The sequence below is a fragment of the Urtica dioica genome, chromosome 6 (assembly GCF_054948205.1).
Source record: "Urtica dioica subsp. dioica isolate 48M chromosome 6, U.dioica_male_clone48M_v1_H2, whole genome shotgun sequence".
Lineage (NCBI taxonomy): Eukaryota > Viridiplantae > Streptophyta > Magnoliopsida > Rosales > Urticaceae > Urtica > Urtica dioica.
This window is the reverse complement of record NC_142761.1, coordinates 42,594,934-42,614,077: the sequence shown is the minus strand read 5'-3', so window position 1 is coordinate 42,614,077 and position 19,144 is coordinate 42,594,934. Positions and strand designations below refer to the sequence as shown.

At 37.8% G+C, this 19,144-nt stretch overlaps 1 pseudogene across 1 annotated transcript; it reads right to left on the bottom strand.

The window, feature by feature from the left end:
* Positions 1 to 1,244: 1,244 nt before the first annotated feature.
* On the bottom strand, positions 1,245 to 16,395 carry LOC149394361 (TMV resistance protein N-like; annotated as a pseudogene). The gene is made up of 10 exons (XR_016299930.1): positions 16,122 to 16,395; positions 15,358 to 15,847; positions 13,502 to 14,606; positions 13,100 to 13,390; positions 11,658 to 12,672; positions 10,046 to 10,244; positions 9,776 to 9,814; positions 7,841 to 7,952; positions 7,647 to 7,720; positions 1,245 to 1,599 (listed from the first exon to the last, which is right to left on the bottom strand). The product of XR_016299930.1 is annotated as a TMV resistance protein N-like (transcript).
* Positions 16,396 to 19,144: the final 2,749 nt, after the last annotated feature.

The following is a 19,144-nucleotide window of genomic DNA, read 5'->3' as shown; positions in this document are numbered from 1 at the left end:
ATGAAATCGATCCATAGCTTCTGACCATTAATTATTAAGCAGTACTATGATAATGATAAAACATCACCGAACGGTAATGCCACGTCCTTAAAACTTGTCTAGTTTTCTCTACACTATTGCCTAACATCGTAACTTTTCCACACAAAAACATGTGTGTTGCTCCAGAGTTAACCAATACAAAGGCATCATAACGGACTAAGTAATCTGACCTGCTACTACATTCGAGGTGCTGGCTATGGCATCGACATTAGTGTAGGCGTAGGTGCGACCTTGAGGCGGCGGTGGTGTCTGAGTTGCTGGTGGTGCTTCTAGTCGCCCCTGGAAAATCTGTGGTCCTTCAATTTCAGCTTGAATGAAGTTAAGTCGCCCATTCTTATTTTTCTGCGCAAAGTTCTGTTTCGGACAATCTTTAAGGAAGTGTCCTGGCTGACCGCACTTGTAACACAGTATACTGCCCATCTTACATTCTCCTGGGTGTATCCTCCCACATGTGTTGCACTTCGGAAATGACCCATTTTCCATCTTGACTTTGTAATTTGCATTACCATTATTTTAAGGATGGTTCATCTTCTTCCCATTTTCACTCTCGAGATAGTGTGCCTTGTTGACTTGGTTGTTGAAGAGACGCTCGTCGGACTTCTTATTGTTGCATATTCCCCTACTTTGAGTCTTCTCTTCCTTCCGTGCCTTGATGTACCGGTCTCGCTCCTCCTTCACTTGAACCAAATGGTATTCAGCACGCATTGCACGTTCGAGACAGTCTGCAACAGTGGATGGTGGATGACTTCCACTATCAATAGCTAGAGCCAGTTCCGGTCGGAACATTCCCATCATCCTTCGAACTCTTTCTGACTCAGTCGGAACCAGGTGAGGGCATAGTCTTGCCAGGTGGTTGAACTTTCTCACAGCTTCAGTCACAGTCATCGTCCCTTGCTTCAGCTCCGCAAACTCCTTCTGTTGAGTGTTCATCGCTCGCATGTTGAAATACTTATTGTTGAACTCCTCGATGAAGTCGTCCCAAGACATAGCGCATGTGTCTCTTCTAGCTGCTATTGTCTCCCACCAGTATCGTGCATCATTCTTCAGAACAAAAGACGCGCATATGACTTTCTCGGTCTTCGATATGTTCATGAAGTCGAAGATCGTCTTAATCTCTGACATCCACTCATCGGCCACCAAATGATCAGTCGATCCCTCAAAATTCGAGGATCTCATCCTCCTGAACTTCTCGAAGAGATCATCCATCACAATGACTTTTCCCACACGAGGTACATCCTGAGGAGGTGCTGCTGGTGCTCGTTGACCTTCGTCCAAATTTTCATTCGCTTGGGAATTTGGTTCCTCAACTCTTGTATCTCAGCTCCTTGAGCTTCGATGCAATGCAGCAGTGTAGTAAGTAGCGCCGCCAGGCCCAGTTGGGCTGCTGGCTGAGGTACATGGGCGGGACCATGGGGATTATGTGCGTCATCTTGTTCGGGATATGGAGCAGCATGAGGAACATCTTGCACTGGAACCTCTGTGGCAACTCTGTCTCTTCCTCTACCTTCGGTCTCGTGCTCTTCCTCTACCACGTCCACGAGTAGATTGAAAGTTTTCCATCTAAGTAACAAAAAAAAAATACCTTACATATAAAAAAGTACTAACTTACTTGAGTAGGGGACAGCCGTGCGATCGAATAGCGAAAGGGGTCATAGGTTCGTTGCTCTGATACCAACTGTGACGACCCGACTTTTCGGACCGTCTTACTTATCTTACTTTTTAAACTTTCGAAAATCCTTTAGAAAACTTGGAGGAATTTTTTTTTTTAAACGCATCGTACAAAGGTGAACCAAAATTTTAAAGATTTTAAAAAGAAACAAAAGCATTAAAGAAACATATAGATTGCATTTCAAAATATCTTGAGAAGTACTTAACCAAATATGAAAACTATGAGATACTCAATTTAAACCAACATACTAGAAAAATAAAACGTAATCCATAAAATAACTTTAATGAACTAGAAAATCTTAACTTGTAGCGGAAGACTTATTTCTTAATAAAGAAAACAAAAACCTTAAAATTTATTTCTTAATAACTTGTAGCGGAAGACTTATTTCGTGAATGGAAACCATGACCCGCCCTCTCGCTATCGACGCCGCTAGTCCACCCTGCTCAGTTCCTTGCAAGTTGTTTACCTACAACACAGACATATATTTTTTTCGAAGAGATGAGCTTACGCTCAGCGAGAATAATATAAAGCTCACAAAAAAGAGTAATGCAATGCATGAACCGGTTATTAGTATTTTAAACTAATTGATGACTTGATCTTTCTTTTCTTGCTCCTATCAACTTTTAGTTCGGGGTGCCCCTAGGGTAGTCATACATATTTCAGTGATCACTTTAGAGACGAAGATATGGGGTTGCAAAGCCCACACTTCGCTCAATCTAGCTAATAAACTTATTAGGGCCTCGGCCCGAGAAATTTTCCCATTTGAGCCTCGGCCCGAGAAATTCTCCATAATACCTCCGTAGCCCGAGAAATTCTCCATAATACCTCCGTAGCTCCATAATTCAACGTGAAATTACGAAAATACCCTTGGTTATTAGGGTTTCGGTGAAAAACTAAAACTCTGAGAAAACATCTGTAAAAATTACAGCACGTATAAACCAAAATTTTGATCACTTTTTGTAAAGGCATCACGGCCAAAATAATTTTTTAACTATTTATTAAAAATAAAAGAAGTGCTAAAATCTAACTTTAAAATTTTTGTCAAAAACTGTCTGCGTACTGTTTTGAAAATAATCAGAAAATATTATATATTTGATAAAAATATTTTTCGATTAAAGCTTTAGATAGAAGACATTTAAACCTAACTTTTCCAAAAAGAATCAACGCAAAACCAAATTTGTTGAATCAACAGTAAGCGTTTAAAGTCTGAAAATCGGGAATAGGTCTCAGGTCTGTGCGCTGATTTGAAAATAATCGGAAAATATTCTGTATTTGATAAAAATATTTTTCGATTGCAGATTTAGATAGAAGACACTTAAAACTAACGTTTCCAAAAAGAATCAACGCAAAAACAATTGTTTTGAAACCAGCACAAGCGTTTTAAGAAATCGTTTTCAAGGAATCCGAACGAGAGAGAAAAGAAAGCATACCTAATTGGAGCTACGAATTTTTCAAACCAAGAGAGGGATGGGGGAGGGAGAGTAGAAAAGAAGCGTTAAAAGAAGAGGAGGGGATGCTTATATATGGTTTAATTAAACCCTAAAGCCCAAAGCATAAAAGCCCAAACCCTAATCCTACTTATTTTCTTAAAAAATAATAATAATTATTATTATTATTACTTTAATTATATATATATATACATATATATAAATCCTAAATCCTAACTGACTACTACGTATATTATAATATTACCTTATATAATATAATTTATTATATTACATAATCATATATATATATATATATAATCATATATATATACATATACTATATATGATAATCATATATATATACATATACGTCCAAAAAAATTAACTAATATATAATCATATAATATATATATCACATATATATATATATACATAACTTAGTTATAATATATAATTTATATACAATATATATATATATATATATATATATATATATATATATCCATAATTTGTATTTTAAAGAGTATATTAAAATTCAAAAACACACCAAAACACACATAAAAACTAAAACATCAAAACTACCACATAACTAAAATCATTCATTACTACTTTATTAAAAAATATATATATATAAATACTAACGTCACTCGAACACCAAAATTTTAGCTTTTTAATAAAGCTTAAAATTTGGGATTTCACAAAAAGTCCCTCCATATACCTCGTCAAAGAAATATACTATTAGTAATTCTATGAGAAATTATAAAATACAATATGCCATGTACCAAACTCTTTAATTCAATTACTCGCAGAAATTATTTTGGGGAAAATAACAAGACATAATTCCAGCCAAAAAAATAAATAATGCATATAATTTTAAAAGTAAATATGTTGATTAGGCTCCCCCCCCCCCCCCCCCCCCCCAACATTTTTTTACTAAAACTAAAAAAACAAAAGTCTAAAAACACGGGCCGGCCTAACAACCTAAACTCTAAAAAAAAAAAAACTAACAAAATTTTTTAGAGCCAGAAAAAAGGGCCAGGGAGAGGATTATCAACCATTTTATATATTTAAGTTAAAAAAAAAAAAAAAAAATAGAAACTCTATGAAAGTTATTTTCCCTTTAGTTGAGAACACATTAGTAATTAAGATCGTACATAAACTATTTAAGCAGAGAAGCAGGTGTAATGTACTCATCTTTGTCATGATTCGAGACTCCATTCATTTGATGAGTATATCAGTTTCAGATTGTGCTCACGCAGAGCGCGAGATTTTGGTCCTGGTCGGCAGCGAGAACCATCCGATCATGCACAAGCCCTGATTCCGAAATTTTTTCTTCTTCTAATACGCACATTAGAGTGATAACATGACAGATGTGATAACAATAGAAAGCAGCAAAAAAAACTAATAATTTACCTTGATATTAAACAAAGCCATTCCAGCCCGGCACCATAACTGACCTGCGGAAAAAAAATAGTAAGCATCAATGTTGGCATCAACATCACTGAAAACATTATCAAGGAGCTAATGTTGGATGAAGTGATTTTTGCCTATTAAGTTGACGAACCCATTGTTCAGCATCAACAGTGGCGACAAGGCTAAGGAAGGATGAGAACTCAACTCCATTTACCTCGTCAAAACCGACTAGAATTAGCGATTGTAATGGGAACGTATAACATCATTTAATAATAATAATAACTACATAGTATTAAAAAATTGCACACCTTTCCTTTAAGTGGATTAACTGATTTGATCTCGACAAATGTCCCTCCATATACCTCGTCAAAGGAGACCAGAATTAGTAATTGTATGAGAAAATACTAAATACAAGCAGCACTAATACAGTAAATTAAAATAAACAACCTACAAATGTTATAAACACTAAATCATGATGTCAAATAAAATCATTTGGATAGTTTTTCAAAATAATGCTTACACATTGTTAGAAGCTCTCAGATACAAGAGTGGAATAGGGAATTGTAACCCCCAAAAAAAAACTCCATAGCTAAGAAATTACATTTCGTGAGTAAGCGTAACTTTAACAAAAGTTCCATCAATAAATAAAGTAGAAATCACTACACAACTTATATTCATTTAAAACGTGATCATGTAAGTCTGGGACTTCAGAAAAAATTAGAATAAACTCAATGTTTCTTTAAACTCCTATATGCTTCAAGATGAACATAACTCACCGGTCACGAGTCTGATGTCGTGGAACATAACAATCAAAACAGTCACATACACAATCAAATCTTGGCAGCCATAACTCAAGAAAAATTCATAATTTCTTCAACTTGGATTCCGCCAAACCCCTCATAACTCAACATGAAAACCAAACAATCAACAACAAAAAAAATTAAAACAGAGAGAGAAGCCTCAAATCCGAATTGGAACCCTAATTTTCGGAATAGAAATTGGGGAAAACATCTCAGATCCTTACCTGACCACGCGAATCAGAAAACACGGACCCTCACTTCTTCTTCCTCCTCGGATTTTGCGGCGTCGGTCTCACAAGAATCAAACGCTCGACAAACATAAACAAGTCAAAAGAATTCCCGACAGCCTGACCCACTAGCGCTTAAGCCATCATAACTCGAGCCACAAAACTTGAAATCGATTGATTCTAGCGGAAAATGAAAGTAGACTCATGTAGCTTTCTAACGAGATATTACAAGCATATATACGACAAGAATAGCTATCTCAAAAACAGCCCGTAATTCACTGTTACAATTCTGGAAATCCCGTTTTACTGCTGCGAAACACAAACTTTGGAAATTCATAACTCATTCAATACTTAATGGATTTACATGTTCTTGGTCATTTTAGAAAGCTCATACAGTCTACTATCCATGAAAAATATCCAAAAATAAGAACTCAGATCATATCGGTCTGTCCACGTCGATTTACAAAGGCAGTTCAAACAGTTTTTCTTTTTAAAAAATTCGGCCAAATTCAAACCACAACCAAGAAATCCGAAACCTATCACCAATTTCAAGTTCTCAACATCAATAATCGGGTCCAAAGATCAACTAAACACAATCAATTGCTTAGAAATCATCCCGGAATCAAAATCCCCAAATTATGAGCTATAAACCCTAGCTTAAAATCCATCCGAGAAAGAGACTTCATCACCTTATTTTCGTGGAATTAGATTCTCCGGCAACCACTCACTCCTTCCTCGGTGGTCGCTCTTGCTCCGGCGTCCTCGCGACTCCCGGCGACGTCTCTTTTCCTCGGCCTGAAGCGCGCGGTGGAGGATGGGTCACGGCTGGTGATGGCGCGCCGAATCCTCTCTCTTCTCGGGTTCCTGGTTCGTGAGGCTTCTCAGTCGTTCGTGTGTTGTTCGCTTGGTTTGGGTTCCTGGCGGCGCAGGAAAACAGTGGACCACGGCGACGGCGAATATGAGAGGGAGACACAAATTTGAGAGAAAAAAGAGAGAAAGAGTGAGACGGTGAAGTTTAGTTTTTTTTTTCAGAAAGAGTTGTTTAGTCGGACAAATGAAAAAAATGAGGGGGAGAAGCTGAGCACCTAATTTTTTTTAGACTTTCAGGTGCGACTAGTCGCACCTGAAAGTTTTCAAAATTATTGGGTGCGACTACGTTTTCAAAATTATTGAGTGCGACTAGTCGCACCCAATACCACTTAAAATCAGCGAAATTTTTTTCTTTTCTGGAGCCAGTTGGGTGCGACAAGTCGCACCTGATGCCCAATTAGGTGCGACTTTTAGGTGCGACAAGTTGCACCTAATACCCTTCCGCACCAGAAAGCCTTATTTGTAATAGTGTTGATCCTGAGATGTGTAAAAGGTCAGTTCAAATAATTCCTGGTTTACTTAAAAGGATTAACAATCTTGAAGCTGCTTTGAAACAAGTTGAAGTGTCAAAGAATTATGGTTATGGCGGAGATGAAGACGAGCTGAATAGACTGAGGGAGAAGATAGCTACAGAAGCGCAAAAGATCAAGTTTTATATGGTTCTCGTCGTGCTTGCTCTTTTTTGTGTCATCTGTTTCAAATAAGTAAATGTTTTGAATTGATTGTGGTTGTTTATTAAGTCTGTTAAGTGAGACTGATGTAATCGTCAAATTATGTTGTAATGTTTTGGGGATTATGATAGTTGAAGTTTGGTCTAAACTTTGTAATTGGTGTTTTGTAATGTAAATTGGTATTTTGTAATGGAATGCGGTATTTTCTAGCTTGGGATCTGAAGTTTGGTTAGTTTGGCATTGACAAAAAATTTGATACCTTAATTAGTAATGAATTAAAAAGCCATTAAAATTGTCAAAGCCACAAATCTAATACACTGTCAATAAAAAGCCATAACAACTTGTCAATAAAAGCCATAACAACTTGTCAATAAAAGCCATAACAAATCTAATACATTGATACACATAATTCATAGATTTTCCATCAAGTTTTGTGAACTTATCACCCAAAAAAAGTACTCAGTTTTGTGAACTTGTCACAAAAAAAGCCAAGTACATGATCCAAAAAAAAGGCATTTCACTGTCTTTACATCCAATCTCCAAATAAAGTTCTTGGTAGAAGGCCGAAACGCTTGGTCAGGGCCCGGTTAATTCGAGGACTCCGCTGCAATTAGAAAGGTTATGAGTAATGACCACATACAAATAACAGAATTGGGGTTAAGAGTTGTTGAGTTTACCCTTATCGGTGCTTGTTGGGCTGGTTGTCGAGTTGATTGCCTCGTACTAGTTGCTTGTTGTGTGTGTTGTTGAGTTGATTGGCTTGATCCTCAACCACGTCCACGTCTCCTTCCACGGCCACGTCCCCTTCCACGTCCTTCATCTTCAGCATCTCTAGCCTGTTGATAGGGGTGGCAATTTGGGGCCGTACACGAGACACGACACGGTTACGACACGGTGTAAATGGGTTTGGGTCGACCTAAAATGGATCTGGGTCCATCCGTGTCGAACACGATTAACACGATTAAATAACGGGTGAACACGACACGAGCACGACAACCCATTGGGACCCAATTAGATACGAATATTAAATGGGTTGTTAATGGGTAAACACGATAAAGACCCATAATGACCCAATAGATTGTCTTTGAACTTCTCTTTTGTAGTAAAAATATTATGTTGGTGGTTTAGTTGATTATATGGAGTATTTTTATTAATTACTTATTCTGACTAATTTGTTATTTAATTTGATTTAGAGAATTTCAATATTTTGAAGTAAACATGTTCAAGGGCCTAAACCGATTCGCGTGTTCAAATGTGTTTAGTGGTCTAAATGGATCTGTGGGTCTAAGTGGGTTCACTAGGACAAAAAATGTTATCCGGTGCGACGAATGTCGCACCGAATACTTCAAATGTCGCACCTAAAAGTTTATTAGGTGCGACATTAGGTCCGATGGCGTCGCACCGGATAACCCGTAGCAAAAGGCATCAGGTGTGACATGTCGCACCTAATAGTCATACATCTAGGTGCGACATATCAGGTGTGACATGTCGCACCTAATAGTCATACATCTAGGTGCGACATATCAGGTGCGACAATGTCGCACCTAATATGTTTTTTAAATTAAAAAAAAAATTACAAAATCAAAAATAGAGGGGGGGGATGCTGATCGATCCAGGCGGCAGGGCGGGGGACTGGTCTAGACGGCGGTGGGGCGGGCGGGCAGGGGGCTGGTCCAGGCGGCGGTGGGGCGGGGCGAGGGGCTGATTCAGGGGGCTGGTCCAGGCGGCGGTGGGGCGGGGCGGGGGGCTGGTCCAGGCGGCGGTGGGGCGGGCGAGAAGGGGGCTGGTCCAGGCGGCGGCGGGGCAGACTGGGAGAGAGAGACATAGTGAGAGATGGCAGGTGAGACAGAGAGAGAGAGAAATAGAGGGGGACGTACCAGGGAGGGCCGGCAGCGGCGGAGCGGAGAGGGACGACGGCGGGGACTGGCTGAGAAAGAGAGTGAGACGGTGAGAGACGGCTGGTGAGATATAGAGAGAGATGGGGACGTACCAGGATGGGCCGGCAGCGGCGGAGCGGGGAAGGACGGCGGCGGGGGCTGGCTGAGAGAGAGAGACCTTGTGAGACGGTGAGAGAGAAAGTGAGCGAATGTGTGAAAAAATGAGAAAAGTCGGGTTTAAAACCCTAATAACCATATTGGATGCGACAATGTCGCACCCAATATGAAATCCCAGATCCAAAAAAAAATTCGGCGGGATTCGCTGACAAATTTAATTTTAAAACTCATTGGGTGCGACATTTGTCGCACCTAAAGGTATTAGGTGCGACAATTTCATATTAGGTGCGACATTGTCGCACCGAATAACACTAAACATTAGCGAAATTTTTAGTCATCCGGACGAGTATCCGGTGCAACATGTCGCACCTAATATGGGCTTAGGTGCGACTATTAGGTGCGACATGCCGCACCTAATAACTTTCCACACCCAATATGTTAATTGGTAGTAGTGGTTCGTGAGTTACATGGTCCATTGAGACACGATTAATAAATGGGTCTTAATAGGTTGGGTCTGGGTTTGACAAAAAAAATAGTGGGTCGTGTTTGGGTTTTGCTCCTAGACACGATTAATAAATGGATCGTGTCTGGGTTTGTCAAAAAATACATGAAAACGAATAAGACACGGCACGAACACGACACGTAACCCGAATCGCCACCCCTACCTGTTGATGTACATCCCTAGCTTGACGTTGTTCTTGTCTCTGCAATATCAAGAAATGTAACCACATTTATAGACATTTATAATCTGCCATCAGAGTTACCAAAATGTGTACAATCTTACCAAATTTTATTGTTATCTTCTAAAACATGTAGTGAGGTTGTGGTCATACTTTCCACGGCCAGAACATTTGACTGTGACATGTTTCCTGGTCATTCTAGTCCCACGTGGTGGCACAACCTCATCGTGCTCGAGTCATCTTAGTTTTTTTGGCTTTCCTGGTCCTACTCTGTTGGGAGGCATTCCCATAGGTGTCTTTCCTGTCTCGGGCCACTGCTCCATGGGATTAATTGCATAGATTTTGTTCTTGTAGATATTCATGTATGTTGACTTCTTGTAGCATTCAAAAATGTAGTTCTCTGATTGCTCGTCCCTTTGCCTAATGCACTGGATTGCACGAGCACAAGGAATACCTGACACATTCAAGGATTAATAACATGAATAATATCAGTGCAATGAATACAAGTTCAAGGTCATGACAATCACCTGGCAACTGAAAGCGACCACAAAAACATGGCGCACCTGAGATAGAGATTGTTATAGCATTTCCAATGGAATTAACACGTCAATGTAATTTTTTTTTATAAAAAATAGCAGTTGTTAATTGGAGATAATATTTGTAAAAACCTAAAAGTTATTTGTCATGTCTAAAAACAAAGAAATGTAAATACCTTTGGTTTTGTAAAAAACTCTACTTCTGCAAGAAACGTCCGGAAGTTGACTCAGGCTGCTGCAATTAGTAAGATTTAAGTACTCGAGATTTAAGTTGCGAGAGAGATCCGGTAGTTGACTCAGGCTGCTGCAATTAGTAAGAGTTAAACCCTTGAGATTTGAGTTGCGAGAGAGATCCAGTAGTTGACTCAGGCTGCTGCAATTAGTAAGATTTAAGTACTCGAGATTTGAGTTGCGAGAGAGATCCGGTAGTTGATTCAGGCTGCTGCAATTAGTAAGAGTTAAGTCCGTGAGATTTGAGTAGCGAGAGAGATCCGGTAGTTGACTCAGGCTGCTGCAATTAGTGAGATCCAATTCCCAGCGATTTGAGTTGCTAAAGAGATACGATCGTTGACTCCAACTGTTGAAATTAGTGAGATCCAATTTCCAGAGATTTGAGTTGGAAGAGAGGTCAGGAAGTTGACTCATGCTGCTGCAATTAGTGAGAATCAACTTTGCGAGCTTTAAGCAGCGAGAGAGATCCGGAAGTTGACTCAGGGTGCTGCAATTAGTGAGATTCAAGAGCTCGAGATTTGAGTTGCGAGAGAGATCCGGTAGTTGACTCAGGCTGCTGCAATTAGTGAGATCCATGTGCTCGAGATTTAAGCAGCAAGAGAGATCCGGTAGTTGACTCAGGCTGCTGCAATTAGTAAGATTCAACTCCTCGAGATTTACGCAGCGAGAGAGATCCGGTAGTTGACTCAGGCTGCTGCAATTAGTGAAATTCAACTTCTTGAGATTTAAGCAGCGAGAGAGATCCAGTAGTTGACTCAAGCTGCTGGTATTAGTAAGATTCAACTCCTCGAGATTTATGCAGCGAGAGAGATCCGGTAGTTGACTCAGGCTGATGCAATTAGTAAGATTCAACTCCTCGAGATTTACGCAGCGAGAGAGATCCGGTAGTTGACTCAGGCTGCTGCAATTAGTGAAATTCAACTTCTTGAGATTTAAGCAGCGAGAGAGATCCAGTAGTTGACTCAAGCTGCTGGTATTAGTAAGATTCAACTTCTTGAGATTTGAGCAGCGAGAGAGATCCGGTACTTGACTCAGGCTGCTGCAATTAGTGAGATTCAATATTTGAAGATTTGAGTTGCGAGAGAGATCCGGTAGTTGACTCAGGCTGCTGCAATTCTTAAGATTCAACACCGTGAGATTTAAGACGTGAGAGAGATCCGGTAGCTGACTCAAGTTGCTGCAATGATTGAGACCCAAGTACACGATCTCAGAGTGGTGAGAGAGGTCAGGAAGTTGACTCAGGCTGCTGCAATTAAAAAGACTAAACTCCTCGAGATTTAAGCTGTGAGGGAGATCCGGTAGCCGACTCAAGTTGATGCAATTAATGATATTCAAGTACCAGAGATTTAAGCAGCGAGAGAGATCCGGTAGTTGACTCAGGCTGCTGCATTTAGTGAGATCCAATTTACAGAGATTTGAGTTGCGAGAGATATCCGGTAGTTGACTCAGGCCTCTGCAATTAGTAAGATTCAAGTGCATGAGATTTAAGCAACGAGAGAGATCCGGTAGTTGACTCAAGCTGCTGCAATTAGTAAGATTCAACTGCATGAGATTTAAGCAACGAGAGAGATTCGGTAGTTGACTCAAGATGCTGCAATTAGTAAGATTCAACTCCTTGAGATTTAAGCAACGAGAGAGATCCGGTAGTTGACTCAGGCTGCTGCAATTAGTAAGATTCAACTGCTCGAGATTTAAGCAACGAGAGAGATCCGGTAGTTGACTCAGGCTGCTCCAATTAGTAAGATTCAACTGCTTGAGATTTAAGCAGCAAGAGAGATCTGGAAGTTGATTCAAGTTGCTGCAACCACTAAGAACCAAGCGCACGAGCTTTGAGGCGTGAGAGAGATCCGGTAGTTGACTCAGGTTGTTGCAATAACCGAGATTCAACACCTCAAGATTTGAGTTGCGAGAGAGGTTCGGGAGTTGACTCAGGTTTCTGCAATATTCGAGATTCAAATGCTTGAGATTTAAGCAGCGAGAGAGATCTGAGAGTTGACTCAGCTTGCTGCAACGAGTGAGATTCAACTCCTCAAGATTTAAGCAGCGAGAGAGATCCGGTAGTTGACTTAGATTGTGGCAATGTTTGAGAATCAAGACTTCCAACTTTGGCAAATCCTATATGAAAAAGTAACCGTGATTTATCTGATAAGTCAGGCAGTATAAGTGATTGAAAATACCAAATACGCTTCTTAGTACCTTAAGGTAGCGATATCAAACCTTGAAGTTTTTAAAAAATTGTGATTCGAACCATCACCAAACTTCTCTAGCGTACTTTAGTGATATAACTAACTATTTTATACAAAAAATAAAATAAGCTAATTATTTAAGATCTATTTAGCGTTTATGTTGAATATATAGATACTTTCTAAAAAATGGATTACAAATTTATTATGTATTCGGAATGTGCCCGTTTTATTGAAAATATGAATGGAAGTTCAAGGAGGTGAACGCTAGAAAAAAAAAAGGTTTAAGGGTCAAATTGCAATAATTTGAACGCTAGAATATATGAACTGTTGTGTTAAAAAATACCTGAAAACAATACCTTGTATTTCTGGCTCCAAACCCGTTCAAGTTTGTCACTTTTAATGCACACCTTGCGAAGATTCTTCGGATTAAAACTCTCTGGCAAGCATTTCAAGGGGCAACCCGTCCATCGGAAATATCTCAGTGTAGCAGGAAGGAAATCAATATATTCAGGGAATAAAATTTTGTCATTGTACGAAGACCAATCAATATAGAGAAACCACAGGTTGCGCATTTCTTTAAAGAGTAGAGGGCTTATGTCAGATTGTGGCATATCCTTCAAGAAAATTCCTTCAATTTTTTGTGTCCCCTAATCACAGTTCATACAAAAAAAAATGACCACATATTGATTATTATATGATAATGAAGTGTGACTGCAATTAAGTTTTAAAGGATCTTGATATTCATAAGCATGACTTACTCGATTCTCTTCCAAGACACGGCAAGTATCTAATGTAGACCACAATCTACTGCGCTCTCCCGGATCCTTTGATTCTCGACGAACAATTTCTTGGCCCATTTCTTGGATCAAATCATGCATCCAGATCTGACCCTTCTCATTAACAGTTACGAGAGCCCTTTCAATTAGAACTTCGATTTCCACAAGTACTCCTTCATATCTGTACCCAAGTATTCTATGTGTCTTATCCCTGTCTTTGCCTTTAAGGAAGCAGGCAATATCAAGAAACATGTCCTTGTTGTTCTGGCTCAGTCCGTCGTAGCTCACTTTCAGTATGCGTTGGACATCATGGTTTGGAGTTGAGTCAAGTAACTTCATTCCGCTTTCCCATTCTTTGATGCTCCTTGAATACAAGTACCGACCCAAAACCGTGAGAGCCAACGGATTTCCTTTGCCATATTTCTTGACAATTGTCTCCGCCAACTCCAAGTATCCCTCGGCCAGAGATTCATCTCCTTCTTTACCAAAAGCTTTCGAGAGAAAGAGCCGACGAGCATCCCCAAAACTCAAGTCCTTAATTTCGTGTATTTCGTCGGCTTTGATAACCCTGAGCACTTGTGAATCTCTGCTCGTCACAACAATTCTGCTACCTGGACCAAAGCATTTACGATCTATGGCCAGAAGGTCCAATTGCTCTACGTCATCGACATCGTCAAGGACCAAAAGAATATTCCTTTAGCGAAGTCTATCCTTTTCACGATTAGTGACGTGTGTCAAGTTCTTGTCTTTCAACAGCTCCGAGAAAACTCTCTTTAGCAGGTCCGAGGGTTGGTGCTTCGTAACTTCCTCTCTAACGTTTTCAAGGAAAGAGCAACCGGAAAATTGAGAATAATATTTGTTGAACAAGACACTGGCGAGTGTCGTTTTTCCGATGCCGCCCATTCCCCAAATGCCAATGACACGAGTGTCCTTGTTCGTCGAGTTGATACATAAAGATTGCTCAATTTCCTGCAAAATGTTCTTAATTCCAACAAGACCATTCGTATCATCACTAGTAGAAGAAGGTAAGTTTTTTAACTCTTCAATGACAGACCTGACAATATCTTTTACCAACTCGGATTCAGACCTGAAAAATGTAAATAAATTGCAGTCAACAAACATCATCGATTTTTATCTTATTTTAAGAAACTTAATATCTATAATATACCAGACAAGCACTTATTTGACCTCCTCTATGTTTTTTTTTGGGTGGTAATAAAATGAAATACTACTTCCGTAGATTTTATGTTTTCGTAATCACAAATGACAATAGAAAAAATCATTTAAAAGTTGTACTTTAGGTTTACGACAACTAAAACCATTTATCAACGATATCAAATACGCGCAATTTACCTCGCGTCAGCTAAATTGAATCCAACACAACTGAAGTCTATTTCATTACATTAAGGTTATAGTTACCGCATTTTAACCAACACAACTGAAGTCTATTTCATTTTTCAATTTCGACAGAGTTTAAAAAAAATTAGTTTGTTAAATGCTTGGTATTGTGTATAAATTATGTAATTAAATAAACTAGTCAAATGTTCAATCCCAAATCCTAAGTCAAAATCAATGGCCAAAAATGTTAGACATGGTTGTGCAACTTTTCCTTTGTAGACTACTTTCTTAAAAGAAGTCGGAGAGTGGGAGAGAGAGATATAAAGAAATATTTTAATCCCTAAACTATTAGGTAATTCAATTGAGCCATTCTAATATTATTGATGAATAGAAAGTTGTTAAAACTATTAAAAAAAAATCATTTAAAAGCGGGACTTAAGGTTTATGTCAACTAAAACCATTTATCAAATACGGTTAAATCCGGATAACTAACAATTTACCTCGCGTCTGCCGAATTAAATCCGGATAAATCCGCAGTGGTTCTTAGAGATTCCCGCCACATCTTCACCTTTTCCGAGTCGTGTCCTGAGAATGCATCTTCGAAGCTTCTCTTTTGGTGGCGTATATTCCTGGGCTCCACCTTGTAGAACACGGGTATAACAACACGCTGTTTATCTTCTTTCATGCAACGGACGATGTGGTTGAGCTCATCCAGACACCACCCAGATTGGGCATAGTTCTCTGAGAAGACGACTATCGAGATCGCCGATGCCTCGATCGCTTCTAGAAGCACAGGCGAGATCTCGCCTCCTTTCTTGAGGTCCTCAGAGTCTATGAACGCCTTTATTCCTTTATCGCGCAAAGCATCGTAAAGAAAGCTGGTAAAGCCTTTGCGTGTGTCCGTGCCTCGAAAGCTGATGAATACGTCATATCTTTCGACAGAGGTACTCGAAGAAGAAGCCATAAGTGATCAACCTTCAAAAATATCAACTGATATCAAGAGTTTTCTATCAGAAATGTAAAGGAAAGCTTATTAGATCGTGACTTATTGTGAAATTAGTTTATGCAAACTAAATGGAAGGTAATTAGTTTATAATGTAAACATATAATAAGTTTATAGTTTACTGCTATAACAATAAAATTAATAGGTGCGCTCTTCTACTTTTTTTTTTTTTTTTTTTACTTTTACTTTTATAGTGTTTTACTTCAGTTGCTCCCTTAAACAAATTCGCAGCGATTAATATGTAAAGGTAAAACAGTTTACCTCGACCCTAAATCCCAGCCGTATTAATTCGCAGTGATTTCCAGAGATTCTCGATCTGAAGCGCCTTTGATGTCTTGAAAACGCAGCTTTGTGGCTTCCCAGATGGTTCCGTATGTTTGTGGGGTCCACTTTGCAGGTCTTCTTGCAATGTGCTATATGGTTGAGCTCATCCAGACACCTCCGAGAATCTGTGAGAAGACGATTATCAAAGATCGGCGATATCTCGATCGCTCCCTGAAGCGCAGATTAGATTTTGTGTGAGGAAAGTAGAAAGAAGAAGAAGACAAAAGAACAAGATTGTGACTTTGCATGTGACTAGTTTTTTAAAATATAAAGGAAGCACAAAGCAATATTGGCTTTTTTTCTATGCACATGGTGGGCCCCACGTGCAAGTCAGTGTAGTTCCTGTGAAATATAAGTGTATGCCGATAACAATTATTAACAGTTTTTAATTAAGAGATAAGAATAACATTTAAAAATACGACTCGTGTTAAAATAAAAAAGATTAACATTTGCTATTTTAATATACATAAAAAAATCCATGATTAATCATATTAAATTTATTAAAATACATATTTTGAAATGTTTATTAAGATGTGAATTTAATTAGAGGCGCATACTCATCCGGAGGGTCGATTGAGACGTGGACATAAAGGCCTTTATGATACAATTAACAATTCGATTCATTTTCAAATAAAAAATAAAAATAAGAGGTATTTCATTAAAGATATTTTGGAGAGTTCAATTTTTTTTTCTTTTGTAAAACATAAACATAAAAAGTGTTATTTGTGATGTAACATATTTTTAGGAGAGGTATATGTCATTCATATTAAACTAATGAGAGATATTTAATATTTTTCCATAATAATAGCACCTCTTTTTATACGGGCAAAGGAAATATCATATCTTATGATGAATTTGAGATCAATTTTGTTGGATAAATGTAAATTTCAATAAAAGTTCTCAAGTTGGGATTCTGAAAAATAAAAATTCACTTGATCATACTTCTTCTATATGTTTATTCGATCAACAATTATCGCTGAATCTGAATACTTTTGAGTGGTTGCTTGCTATGTCTGTCAGTTCATTTGATCAGTTCGTCGATTTTAAATCTATGTCACAATTTCCTTGGTGAGAAAAGTGTACATCTCAAAGTGTTTGTCAAAGTGCGGTAGAAAAGAGAAGATAGTAAATATGGGTAAAACAGTTAACCGGCTTAAACGTTAACCATTTTGGAACTGTTGACCATCCAAAAAGGTTAACCGTCGGTTTGAAAAAATTCCAAACAGTAGTGGTAATAAAAGGAACCCAAAATAAAGAATCCTTTCTTGGTTCATCAATTACTATATTGGATTCGGTAAAGAAGAGGCCAGTGAATTTAAAGCATCAGAAGAACGATAGTTTGATACGATCGAACGTAGAATCAAACCTCGCGCGAGATCATTGATGTATCTATACACTTCGAAACAATTAATTGTATTGATACTATATACCACAGTCAAAATAAAAACAAGAAGCAAAAACACCACGGTTAAAGGCGATGTGATAGCCAATGAGTATTTTAGGATTTTTTTTTTCTTTGGTTGATTTTTAACCGTTGGATTAATTTTAACCCGACATAGCCGTTGGAGCAGCTAACAATGGAGTTGGGTGTTCTCTGGTTTTAGAGTTTGGAGTAGGTTTAACATTGTTAATCAAACAAGCTTTTAACTAGATGAAAATTGGGCAGAAGTCAACCGTTGCCTAATTAAAGAGTAACTGTGATTAACAAATTTCCTTTAGTTAGACTTTGGGAATTAGACACTAATATTAGCATCTTTGAATTTTCTTTTCACCAAAATAATAACATATTATTTTTTGACACTTGAATTAGTTGCATAGGTTTAAAACTATTAATTTATCCTTTTATTTAATTTTTTTTTATTATTTCTTTGCGTCTCTTTGTCTCCCAACTCTTCAATATCTCTTTCTTTGAGACTAGGTTGGTGAACAACTCTTCAACCCAAAAGAGGAAAGCATTGGTGGCGACAGTCAAACGGTCAAAGATAGCCGTGACATGTCCGAAGAATGAAATAGGACTCCGATTATTCGCATAGTTATGATAATTTTGACGTCACAAAGTTTGATATAAAGCCGGTGCCCAAAAACTCATTTTCAATTACAACAAACATGTAATATTTACTGTTAAGTTCTTTGTGCATTTAGTTTTGTATTGAGTTTAGGGTAGACATGTTATCTACTTGAATTACTCGATTTTTTCATGTGCTATCAACTCAAACCGACACAATTATTTTTTATTTTTGAAACTAACACGATTGAAAGGTAAAAATCAATTAAAACAAATAAAATATAATCGAATTGGTTTTGAGTGATTTCTTCCAATTGTTTTCTCAAAACATAAGTTTATGTTAAATAATATAAGTATTTTTCTTATCTTGAGAAAATCTACGTACGGAAAAAAAAATTAAGCATATTTTTTATAACTAAATCTACACATATTCTCAATCAATAAAGTCTATTTAACATTGTTGAATTTATTTAAGTTATAGAAAAATGATAGATTGTGTTGCATTTTCTGTATCTTTTAAATAATATATTATATAATCTCAATCATATAAATATTTGCAATCTAAAAAATTAAAATATTAACATGATGAGATTGTGAAATTTGTTATAACTAGCCAAGTTTGTCATTCTTATTGGGGGAATAGCCCAAGTTTCATTTTATTAAGCAAATAGCCCATATTTTCGGCTCAGACCATAATGCCATTGGCAAATTCGCGAATTGGTTAATTTAATTAACCTACTGGAGTGAGTTAGGTTAATTAATTAACTAATTGGTTGAAATATTAGTTTAGGTTCTGATTTTTTTGTGAGTAAAGTTAATTTACTAAATGATTGAATTCGGAATTAGGTTAATTAATTGAATGCTTTGAATATCAATTGACTTAAGTTATGATTTTTGTAAATTTTTTGTGAATTTCAAATCATTCACGAATTAACCTAACTCACTCCAGTATGTT